The sequence below is a fragment of the Urocampus carinirostris genome, chromosome 15, assembly GCF_059441175.1.
Source record: "Urocampus carinirostris isolate Australia breed hairy pipefish chromosome 15, RoL_Ucar_1.0, whole genome shotgun sequence".
NCBI classification, from domain to species: domain Eukaryota; kingdom Metazoa; phylum Chordata; class Actinopteri; order Syngnathiformes; family Syngnathidae; genus Urocampus; species Urocampus carinirostris.
The window spans coordinates 3,870,874-3,884,640 of record NC_142363.1 but is presented as its reverse complement, the minus strand read 5'-3'; positions in this window follow the sequence as shown (position 1 = coordinate 3,884,640).

Genomic DNA, 13,767 nt, shown 5'->3' with positions numbered 1-13,767 from the left:
TGTGACAGTATTTTTATAGATAAGCTATAAAAATTAACAGAAATTATTTAAAGGATGAAAATCTAATTGAAGGCAAACGAACATAGATATACTATCGAACACTACACTATTTCGTTGCCATAATGGGAAATATTATAGACTAGAATATTGTTAGGGAACTTTCGTGAAAACACTACAAAGGACCTAAGGTAAAGTTTGATTTTACAGCAAAAGTGTTGCACTAACAATGTTTTGAGTTCTAGAATTATGGTTCTTGTCTCATTTGGACTCAACAACCCGCTGAGGAGAAAATGGGATCAGCGAAAGGTAGCACAAATAACATGATGAAGATATTCCATGTGATGAACAATGGTAAGTGAAAAACCAATTTTTATGATATTAAAGGAATATGTCATCAATAAAGGTGTTACAGGTGAGAACCAGAAAAGTTTTGTGTTCATATTCGGCCGGTATGAACCATAACTATGATAAGATCTCATCTTGTTGGAGTCCATCACAGCGACCATCGAGCAGCGATTGGAGGACACCCTGAACTGGTTGCAAGCCAATTGCAGGGCACACAAAGATACACAATTCACTGGCTCATTCACACGTAGGGACAATTTGGACCAGCCAGTCCACCTGAAATGCATGTTTTTGAAAGAGGTAAGTGATCCGGATAGCCGGACGGAACTAATGAGAGCATGCAGGCTCCGCACAAGAGCCAGTGGCTGGCTTGGAACACACACACCTGTTCCCAGGTCCTTAATAATGCCGCACACGTGCTGGCCACTGCGCCACCGTGCTGCACACACATATATATATATATATATATATGAAACAATTTTAATACTGAACTATCAATAATGATAATATGATAGGGATTTTGAATTCCCTGTACTAGCTTGCTAAAAGATTTATAGATCTTGGGAGAGATCTAATAACCCCTGAAATTAAGTGATACAAAGATATCTGCGTATTCATTCAGTTTTGATCATCAAATTATTAATTTATTTTCTGCATTTGTTGATGGTAATTGCAAATAACAGGCTTGTCTTTTTTCCACTTTTCTACTTTCTGTACTTCTCTCTTTAACATCTTAGTACAACATAATTCGTGATATCAATCATCAAACCAAATGAGCCGTAAAAGAAAGCTCTCTTTGATGAATTGAACAAGGAAAAAAGCCGTTTGTCTAATAAAAAGACTGACCTTCACTCGACAAGAATTACCAACAACAATGACGTAATCTCGAAGCGACGAGATCTCGTTAGCTAAGATCGGCGTGCAGGAAAATAAAACTCGTATATAACAAAACCAAATTAACGATTAGGATTGTAATGTGTTAAATCTTTGTTAAAGAGTAACTAAATGATAATGACAATTTAAAGGGAAAAAAGTTGCGTCCCCAGCATAAATGACGTGGGGAAATGTAAACAATGGGTGTATCATACAAGATAACTATACAGAATAGTTTAAAAAGAAAGAAAATTTGAGTAACAGAACTAATCATTTTTGTTGAATATGCGAATAGCAAAAGGGTAATAACTTTAAGACATGTAGTTTTGCTCCTGATAAAGCAGGGACGGAAAAAAGCAATGAAGATGACTGGAAAAACGTCCATAATTTTAGTGTTCATCTTCTCGTTCGTAAATGGACAAATTCAAAAGAGGCGTAATATGTAAAGGTTATTTCCTTGGTTGTTCTCGTATTCAATAAGAGATTACTCTCAATAGGTCATTTGAACCATTTCAAATAATCAAAATTTTGAAAGAAGTTTGAAAATGACGACAAATTAACACAAAAAAGAATTGGAGACTAGAAATCATAACGTAGCTGAAGCTATTTCAGTCACTGAATCTATTTTTTTCTTTTAAACAGGAAAAAAAAAAAGAAACAAGTATTAAGTCGGACCAGATCGTTAATTTGTTTAGCTTTAATCACAAGGGATCTCGAAAGGATGCTTAGAACGAAGACTAGTGCGTAGAAACAAAGATTGTTGCGCAAAATAAAAGATAATGAATAAACAAAATAGATACACTCAACAAGATAATTCATAAGTGACGAGTATGTATTGTTCTATATTGAATCAATAACAAAAGATTGATTATGGTTACAGAGAGAACAAAATACAATTAGAAAACTTATGACATTAAGTTCGATTTGGCATTTTTTGAGAAATTTTTGTTGATCTTTTGAGATTTTTGATGTTTAGTGTGAGGGTTTGGAATTTTGACAAATTTAGCCCAAAGGAAATTGGGAGGACAATTGATTACACACTGAATTTTTTTAGATTGAGTGTTACGATTGACAAATGATAAACAAATGTGTAACAAATACTGACTTATGGTTTGGTTAAGTTAAAAGGAAACGGTTTCTATGGAAGAGCATTTTTAGAAGACAATGAGAAACTGATCAATCTTGAAAAGGGTCATAGGAAATAAAAGTAAAGGACTAGTTGATTTCGAGACATATCATGCTAATTTAAAAATAATTGCATGGGAAATAAATGGATAGAAATTGATTAAACTAAGATAATGTCTACTAGTACTTAAATTTAGAGAAAAATTTAAGACATGGAATAATCCGGCCAATTTACTAAAAAAATCCCACTACATAAGCACAATGGAATTAACGAGACTCTTAAGTGCCAGTGAATTCCACAAAAAGACTCTTTCCTTTCTTTTTGAAAGTCCATTTACTCTTCAAATGACATACCACCCTGTCAAAAAGAAATCATGGACAAAAATCATTTGCTGAAAGAGCCAAAGACATCAGTCATGCATTATCTGCGCCGCTTATCAACAGCAAGGCCAAGGGAGTGAGATGGAGCACATCCCAGCTACGCTCATCAACAACGACATCAAGGGAGTGATGGGGCACATCCCAGCTGCTTTTCAGACAGCTAACAGGAGATTCCTGCAGTCGTTACCAGTGAAATTGACAAAAAAGTCAATAAAGTCATTTTGTGTTTGACATGGACACATTTTTGAAAAACTATTTTTGATGGGCCAAAAGCAACATTCAAATGGTGAATGAAATGTGGAATAAGCAAATCAAAAGACTGAAAGACAACAACATTCAAGAATGCGTCTGCTTGAAGTTATATAGAGTCTTGTTAATACAAAGTGTAAATGTATTTGAGGAAGATTGATAAATTCATCTTGCAAATTTATAAATGTGTCTGATTTCACTCCTATTCATAGATTGTGAACTTAGGTTTTAACTCAGGGGGGAACATTGAGACATTCCGTAAAATATAAGTTAAAACCTAGTTTTTTCCGAAATTGATGAAAAATTGTCTTCTGAATAAGCTCTCCATATAACTGTTTTTTGAGATTCAAATTACGAAATTTGGACGGATAGAAAAATATTACACAAAAGAAATGTTGTAATATTACAAAATTTACAATGTTTGTCAAATTGATTAACAAAAATCAATTAAAATAACCGTTTACCATTAGAAAATCGCCCACATTGAGAACATTTTGGGATGGTATTTTTCATTTTTGGCAAAATCATTCACTTTGAGTGTGAATTACCTGCTTTCTTTGCAAAATACTGTTATTTTATCTGAAATTTACTTACTGAAAAGATAATATATAGGTTATGATTTTTACAAAGGGTGAATCATAACAATAAAAACGTCTTTTCTTGGGTTAAACTGATAATTTAACAATCTATCCTGGTCATCTGCCTCGAGGGGAATGGCCAACAGCAGGATAACACATTGAAAATCGAAAGAAAATGCAAATAAAAAGTGCATACAAAATGTTTTTTCAAATGTGATCAATCTACAAAAGAGAAAACACTCAATCACTCAAATCAGGGTAAATGATTCTGACAAGGATAATGGTTAAACTGATTCAGTGACTGTATTTAGTGAAAAAGCAAAATTTGAAATTTAGAACTCTATTTAATAAAAAAAAAAAATTAAGTCCTGACTATCCTTTTTTCCCCAACTACAGCTTTCCCTGAATATCCAGTTCTATGGTATTGATTTATGCTTCTCATCCATACAGAAGGTGACCCCTGCTGATCAGATGATGGAGTTCTGTCAGCCCACAGGGAGCGTCAAACCTAACTTCTTTCCAAGGACAGCGGTCAGGATTCTGGGGAGTGTGCTAGCACTCGCGCCATCAACTGTGTCTCCTACACACGTCCGCCTCTACGCAGGAGGCTGTTGTCATCTCAGAGAAGAAGCTAACTTGCCAGATCCGAAAAGAGGAGCAATCCAATGTGGACAACTGGATGGTGTCACCTCATCTACAAGCAACACATCATCATCACGCCAGGAGGTGTGGGGATCCTTACGGTGCCCATGCTCATGAAAAACAGCATCAAAAGCTGCCAATAGTGCCCTAATCTATTCTTCCGAAAGAATAGGCATTAGATTCTACAATGATATCTAGAGAAATGGTCGTAAAAGTACCAAAATGAGAATCCTAACAACTGAGGGAAGAAACGAGATTAGGTTCAATTTCTTCTATCGTAATGTTGAAAATTTTGGACTTTGCGGACTGCTTTGTTACATTGGTATCAGTTCCCATACACCAAATTTAAATGGACTTAGACAACATTGTCTAAAAGGACTTATCCCTAAAGGGAAACCTCCCCATTGCACACGTGAAGATCTGAGCGGGTAAGCTAATCGAGTCCCGCTCACCAAGTCATTCAGGCCCTGTGGAGACCAACGCACAGGCAGGTTTTTTTTGATTTGTGTTTTGAACCATCGCTCTTTACTACTACTACGTTTTCTAGCATAAGAAACACTCTCGACCTCATGGAAATGAGGTGGGAGGAGGGGAATTTTTTCCTTTACGAAGGTTTTTCGCCCCTCCATGAAACTTTAACCTGTTGTATTTCTTAATGTGTTAACTTGAAAATCTCTGGTATTATCACTGATATCCTTCGAAATCCACAACAGGGGGGAAATGTCAAAGCTAATCATATTTAGTTAATTGTGTATTTCTCTGTCTTCTATGTTACAAATAATCCAGATGAGTTTGACTTATATTACAACTCGTTTTCCACTCTTGTACTATTTTTGAACCGAAAGATATATGACGTCGTTGGGTATTACTGCGCATGTGCGAACTTTGAACCGTAGACGTATGTGTGACGTCATTGATACTTTCTGCGCATGCGCACGCTTTGAACAAAACTTGGTTGCAACGCGGGAAACTTGTGAGACGGTGAGACTTTTTGAATCCGTCTGCCCACAGCTGTGAATAAATTCTAAAACTACATTTGCCTCTCTTACTGATCACTCCAGTTTAACCTATTACGAAAATATTAACCCTAACACTTAACCCTGCACATAACTGCCTGCTACCCAAGAATTTGAGTCGTCTATTGATACTGAATCATCAACTCCAATGAATTTGAATAAAATGATAACTGAGATCATTATCATTTAAAGTATCATTATATATATAATCCTTTGCTATAATGCTGTTAACGTTTCATGTTTTTTCTACTTCCCGGCCTTGCATCATGCAATGCGATCTGCATTATGATTGTTTAAAGCAGCTGTGTGCAAACTACGGGTTGCAGGCCAAACGCGGCGTGGCAGAATTTTTAATCCAGCCCCCTTAACAAGTATGGTCAAAGTATAATAACAATATATAATGGTAAATGAAGTAATATTAATGAAATAATTATTGCAGATTTGCCGTTTTTAAAGCGATAACATTGTCTAAGAACTACTTCAGTGTTCATTTTACCTCTGAAAAGTGATGGGTCCCAGGGACTCGCATGCTCAAAAATCTATGGGTCCCAGCAGAGATCTATGGGTCCCCAAAATTTAGTGTTATCGAGGTTGAAATCGTAAATCGGCGACAAATATATAATATAAATCTATATATTCATTCCGTTTTAATCATCAAATTATTAATTCATTTTTTCCATCAAATTATTGTTAGTAATATACCGATTAAAGGGATAACCACAAACCTGTCTTTTTTTTTATTTTCTCCTTTCATACTTCCTTTTTTTCTTAACTTCTTTATACAACATAATTCGTAATATCAATCATCAAAGCAAGTGAGCCGTTTGAGAGCCGGCTCTTTTTAATGAGTTGAGCCAAAAAAGCCGGTTCTCTAAAAAATGGCGGACTTCCTTTCACTACATAACTCGAACTCGTTTGACTTGATTGATTTGCCGTTTTATGAAAGTCGGCGTATACCTAATGGTACCCATCATTGACAAATTTGCGTTTTTCCGTACAGATTTTCTCGTACGTCGTACACGTCTTAAAATGCATAATAAATGTACTTTGTACGGCAAGAACATACAGGATGACAGGTAAGAATTTCTCCTCCGTTTTTTTGTGCCGGAATTATTGCCGTTGTTATCACTTTCTGCATTATGTTTCGACTTATTACTGACACTGAAGAAATTACCAATTTTGTGTTGATTTTCACCTAATACTAACATTTTTTTCGTAGTCATACTTAACCTTCGCTCGACGACAAGCACCAAAACAATGATGTAATCTCGAAGCAACGAGATCTTGTTGGCCGAGATCGGCGTGCAGACGAAAACTCGAACCGTGAGACCAAAACAACTATGGCGGATCTGCCTGACGAAAAGTTTGGAGTGCAGTAAATCTTTGTTAGAAAAAAGTAAGCGGGTGACAATTTTGTGGTCCCGGGGACGCACGTTGATTTGAGACTATGCGTGCCCAGCAAAACGGATGCGTCTAAGACACAGGGATGCGGGCAAACGAGAACACTGCTACTTCCAACCTAAGAGTGGAGCTTTTAAATGCTACTTTGAAAATAATTTCCAAATCTAAAAATGTTCTATGCATTGTGAAATACAATTGTCAATAATTACCATCTCTGCGAATTAAAATAAACTATGTGGTTTACTTTAAGTTTAATCAAATCCATTTCAGCCGTGCAACTAATAACATCAATGCAAAGGATTTATAAAAGGAAGTTCTAGAACACATAGCACATATATACATATCATCACTGTCATGTAATACTTTATAATATCTCCCCCTTTTGCTTTTTTAATTTGTTTTATATTGTTGCATTTTTTCCATTGTAAACAACACAAAAATGACAAAGTGAACATACAGCTTTTTCACACGATATGTGATCATTAGGGATGAACAAATATTAATACCAGGTTTTGATATTGGTGCCAAAACACTAAAACTAATTCTAAGGTATTGGTACAAGGGATGTATAACTATAGCAGGTTTGGCTGCTCTCTATCTTTTGTACAGTCAGAAAACTAGAAATTGGTTGGGGCAATTTTATGGATTTTGGGAACCTGCCACTTTTGCTAACTTCTACTGCTAGCTGCTCCTCCACCTGATCATTTTTAAAATAGAAATGGTAGCAATTGTTTCGCTTGTTAAGTGTGATGTCTTTAGTGACTTCAGTGCACTAGATTAAAGAAAAGCATTGTTATTTAGGTTAAATTTCTTCATTTTTTTACCTGTGTTTACATAATTTGATGCTTCATGGCTTTTCACTTTAAACATTCAGCCAATACATACAACCCCAAGCATAAAGTATGGAATCTTGGGCAAACCCTTATTCTGTAGAAAAACACTAAGATAGATAGATAGATAGATCTCATCTCATCTCATTAGCTGCACCGCTTATCCTCAGTAGGGTCGCGGGGGTGCTGGAGCCCATCCCAGCAATCATCGGGCAGTGGGCAGGGGACACCCTGAACTGGTTGCCAGCCAATCGCAGGGCACACGGGGACAGACAATTCACTCGCTCATTCCCACCTAGGGACAATTTGGACCGGCCAATTCACCTGAAATGCATGTTTTTGGAATGTGGGAGGAAACCGGAGTGCCCGGAGGAAACCCACGCAAGCACGGGGAGAACATACAAACTCCGCACAGGAAGTCTGGAGCTGGATAGATACTTTATTCATCCCCGCAGGGAAATTCACATTTCCAGCAGCATCCCTGAGCTGAGAACAATACAATAATAAAGCAAATATAATACACTATACAAATACCCAATGTGACAATGTAAGATCACAAACATGAAACAATCGTCAGGTCATTCCAAAGTGCAACATATTGGCATTCAGAAACACTAAAAGACACTAAGAAAAACATTGCAATGGTCAGTAAATGTTACCTTTACAGAGCAAGTGCAGAGAAATAAATATGGAATCGCTCCATTCTGAGGAAAAGATATGTAATCAGTGCATTTTAAAAAGAAAATAAGGACACACCCAGTCAATTTATTTTCCTTAAATGGCCAGATTAAGTCTGCTCGTTCGCCACCAGTTAAAACAGTGCAGTTATCACACCTTGGAGGCCTCCTGGACTAGTTGGATTGGCAAGAATCATGGCTCCAACAAGAGAGATGTTTTTTGAGACCAAAGACAGGATCATTAAACTTCTTGAAGAAGGTTTCTCTACTTGTATGATTGCTAATCATGTGGGCTGTTCACAGTCAGCTATATTAAAGATTTGGACCAAGTACAAACAGCATCGGTAGGTTGGTAAAGTCAAGCGTACTGGTAGGCCAAGGAAGACATGAAAGCGTCAAGACAAACAACTAAAGGCCCTATGTCTTAAAAACAGAAAATGCACAACAAGACAAATGAAGAGGAAATGGGAGGAAGTTAGAGTGAATTTATGTGACAGAACAGTGCAAAATCGCCTGAAAAAGATGGGTCTTTCATATAAGAAAGCTAAAAGGAAACCATCGTTGACGCTTAAACACAAAACAAGACTGCAATGGGCTGAGGAGAGGCAATTATTGACTGTGGATGACTGGATGAAGGTTATCTTCAGTGGTGAGTCACAAATCTGCATTGGACAAGGTGATGATACTCGAATATTTATTTTGTAAGATCTGGTAAGATTTACAAATGAAATGAAATGATCTGCATTTATATAGCGCTTTTCAAGTCAAGACTTCCCAAAGCGCTTTACAGTGTGCTTCACATTTCCCAATAGCGGCCGTGCAGCCATGTAAGGCGCTAACCTGCTTATTGGGGGCATTAGGGGTTCAGTGTCTTACCCAAGGACACTTCGACATGTAACACGGAGGAGCCGGGATTCGAACTGCGATCTTTTGATCCCAAGACAAGCGCTCTACCTCCTGAGCCACTGCCTAAAGAAAACATCCAAATGCCCACAGTCCTTAATGATATGAGGCTGCATGTCAGGCAAAGGCACTGGGGAGATGGCAATAAATGCAGTTTAAAGTTTACATGGACAATTTGGACAGCGTTCTTATCCCATCAACTGATAATGTTTAGGGATGATGAACTCTTTTTCCAAGATGACAATGCATCATACCACGGGGGAAAAACTGTGTTTGCATTCCTTGGAGAAAGACACATCCAGTCAATACTATGGCCTGCAAATAGCTCAGATCTCAGCCCAATTGAAAACCTGTGGTGGAAATTGAAAAAAAACATGCAAAGATGATCTGGCAATTGCAATCAAAGAGAGACGGCAGATGAAGAATACTGTTTGTCACTTATCGAGTCCTTGCCTCCTGCAAGCTGTCATAAAGGCCAAAGTTGGTGGAACTAAATAATAGTCTCGTCTCATCTCATTAGCTGCACCACTTATCCTCAGTAGGGTCGCAGGGTGCTGGAGCCCATCCCAGCAGTCATCGGGCAGTGGGCAAAGGACACCCTGAACTGGTTGCCAGCCAATCGCAGGGCACACAGGGACAGACAACTCGCTCATTTACACCTAGGGACAATTTGGACCGGTCAATCCACCTGAAATGCATGTCTTTGGAATGTGGGAGGAAACCGGAGTGCCCGGAGGACACCCACGCAAGCACGAGGAGAACATACAAACTCCGCACAGGAAGTCCGGTAGCTGGATTTGAACCCACACAGGAGGTTCCCAAGACCTTAGAACTGTGCCGCCGTGCTGCCCCTAAAAAATAGTGATATGTTTTAATTGTTTTTTCTTTGTTTTTCATGATTCCATTTATTAGAATGGAGTGATCCTATGCTTCTTTCCCTGCACTTGCTCTATAAAAGTAACATTTACTGCCCATTGCAATGTTTTTTCTTTCTTATTTTGTGTTTTTGAATGCTAATATGTTGCACTTTGGAATGACCATGCAATTGATTCAAGTTTGTAATCTGAGTTTTTTCTACAGAATAAAATGTCAGAGTCAGGGCTTGCCCAAGACTTGTGATTTAATAATTTTTGGGTTGTATGTTTGAATATATTTGTATAGTAACTCCATACATCACACCTCCATTGTTTTTAAGCTTGAAATTAATTCAACCAAGATGGTTGTCCTTAAATATATTAATGGATAATGTGGTTATGTCCTTGAGCAATGTTCTTTTCCCCAGCGGCCTTAACCTAAACACTTAAAGGATGATAAATCAAACCCCTTTTAATTTGTTTTATTCGCCAACAAATGGCCTGGAGCCATCTCATTTGCGTTAGGTCCATTCCAACTTTTGATGAATATATGTGTTTTGAATCATGCGCAGTTTCACTGGAACTAAAGAGACTTTGCTCTATGTAGTGATGTGTACGATGCACTGCCATGAAGAGTGTCATGTGATACTTTCCAAACAGGTGTTTTAACGCTAACATGCAACTGCAATTTTAGTGTGATAATTTAGATTGTGTTTGCCTCCTTTAAGGTTGACTGTGAAAATTAGAGCTTGGGTCTAAAAGCGCCTGCGTAATTGGAACTGCCGGAGTCATTGGCAATTCAATGTTAAGCTTCCTTTTAGGTTGAAACACCTTTTTATGTATATATCACTGCCTTCAGGACACAAATCCAATGTGAGACTGCAATTTAAAGTGTGAATTCATACCTACCTGCTGCAGCTGATCAGAGGAGCATGAAAACCGATCATAAATATGCTTCTTGCATTTCCAACGTTTCTCAAGTTGTGTGTTTGGCGTATTGCAAGAAAGAGTGGACAAGACCTCAGACCAGTTTTGGGTGTGTTACTGAAAAACAGTAATTTTTCACAATTACTAGTTGTTTCAATTTACAAGAAATTATGTTTCCCACTGATTACTGACACCAAAAAGTACTGCGTTATTCCGAAAGTAACAATCTAGTTACAAATTATCGTATATACTCGCAAGGAAGCTGACTCCCTAAAACTGCTTAAAAATATTGCAGAATAAAAGAAATAGAAGAAAACATGTACACCAACTTGTGGAAGAAGTGAACCCTTTTCATGTTTTTGGGCCTGTGCAATTTTGAAAGCATGCTAACGTGTGACAGATCAGACAGACGAGGACCACAATTGTGTCATGTTAAGAAAGTTTATTTAGGGATGGGGGGAAACGGGAGAGAGGGTCTTCGATTAAAGACAAATCTTGAAGTAAGAGATTTGGGACTACCTTTAAGGAAGATGGCTTGAAAGATGGAACGAAGAGAAAACTGAGCAACAAGGTTGGTGTGGCAGATCTTGGAGTAGGTAAAGCACGAGATGGGAAGACCGAGCCAGAAGAGAAGGCAGAAAGGTCAAACAGGTCCAGGTTCACAGTGAGAGACGCAGAGAAACAGGTTCCGGGTGTAGGTTTTGCAAATGTATTGACAAAGATAGGCTGTGAGGCAGGGCTTTAAATACAGAGCTTGATTGTCAGGGAATTCAAAACAGCTGGTGGTAAATGTGAACAGACAGGTGGAACAGATCAGGGTGTAACGACAGAGCAGAGAGATGATTAGTGCTGAATACCGATAGAGAGAGAGCTCATGACATAACAAACACTTATCTGAGACACTATATCTATTTGGTTTTGAACACTCATAGATATCCTTCTCCATTTCTGGTTACTGTCAAAGATGTTTTATTATTTTCTCCAGGCATGGTGTAGGGCAAATATATTTGGCCTCTTTACTGAAAAACAGAAATAATTTACAGTTAATAGTTACTTTGTTTAAAAAGTAATCCAGTTACGCCAGAATACTGACACCAAAAAGTAATGCGTCAATCCGAAAGTAACGGTTTAATTTCGAATTACTGTATATACCCACTTAGAAGCCGAACCCCTTAAACTGCTTTAAATAGCCACATAATGAAAGAAAAAAAAACATGTACTAGAAGCAGTGATGCCTTAATATTTCTCTTGATAGCTTGCAAATAAACACTCCATATCCGTTTTGTCTCTGGGCTTCAAACAACTCGAACATCTCCTTCTTCATTTCTGGGTACTGTCTATGAAGTTTTCTTTTTTTTCTCCAGGCATGGTGAGAAGGCAAACATAATTTTACAAATAAAAAGATCAAAGGATCCAAAACCTTTATCGTACATTCTGTGCTCATATTTGCCCCATTGATTTTGTTGTTTGTTGTTCCAGTATAAGCCATGCTCCTTCTTCACACGCTGCCTTACATTCGCTAATTGTGAGACACATCAAATATGCATATAGAATAGAATAGAATAGAATAGAATATGCCTTTATTGTCATTGTTACAACATGGGATATGCTGTGACAACGAAATTGGACGACTCCAGTCCCACATTTACAGTGAGGATAAGGAAACAAAGAAACAAGGAACAAAGTACTAACTGACTTTGTTGTCCTCGGCGGTGTTGTGAGGGTCAAACAATATACAAACTGACCCTGATTTCAGTATTTTATTTTATAGTTGTGTATTCGCCTAAGATACAGGTTTATACTGTAGGGAGAATATCTCAGCCTCCTTGTACTTTGTGGGCCTTACCGTATCTGTGCTAAGTAGGTCAATAGAAACATGCCAAGAATTCCGATGGTGTTGTTGGCAGCGGGAGGGTTGTTTGTGACAAAGTGAATGGTGTATGAGTATTTAGCAATCATAGGACCCTGTAACTCATGATTTACATGTAGTGAAAAAGCAGATAACCAGATTAGTGCACTGTTAAGTAACAATAGTAGAGTTACAAACATTTATTAATAACGTGTTAGAGTACTTTTGATCGTGACGAGTAATTTATCTAAAATAATACATTCCTTTGTAACACACTAGTTCCAATACTGCCTCAGACACTCGAAAATAATTCCAAAGAGTTGTTACATTGATGACAGGGTGAGTGAAACAATCTGATTTACCATCTGATAATTATTGTAATAGTTAAACATTGAGAAGCTCGTAAATCCCACATAGCCTGTGCTTCAACCAAAGATACAGGATGATATTGGCTCCAGGATTAGTCACAACCAGAGGCGTGCTGTAAAATGGATGTGGATTAAAAAAATCGATACGCTGACATTGCATGTAAGCACTGAAACACCTCATCAATGTCTTGTCTTTTAAATCAAGCTGGATATCGCCACCAGACAAACAATTCATGGTATCACAATACAGTGATAACGATGCAATCGCAAAATGTTCCAAAGCATTGCCTGCCGAGCCTTACAGGAGACTTTTGATTAAATCTCAGTCATGTTAAAATCATTAAAAAGATTCCAAACTGTGTCATTTTTCATGGCGAAGTGTAAGCCCTCTAGTGAAAAAGATCACTGTTTGGAGGAAGCTATTCATGTAAGCTAAGGAATTATTTCCATAAAGAGGATTTCAATCCCCAAGAGTGTTTTGGAATGGATTTTTTTTCCTCGTTAGAAATACTTAAAGCAAGCAATTTTATTTTAGATGGCAGATACATTATTATCATATATATATATATATATATATATATATATATATATATATATGTAGGGCACACCCCCAAAAAATAGTTTTTTGTCCTATATTTTCCATACATAAGGCGCACCGGATTATAAGGGGCTACAATGGGAACATCGACAAAACAGTCAGATAGTTCAGTCAAACTTATTACCCCCTTAACATTCCGAAAGCTTGCAAA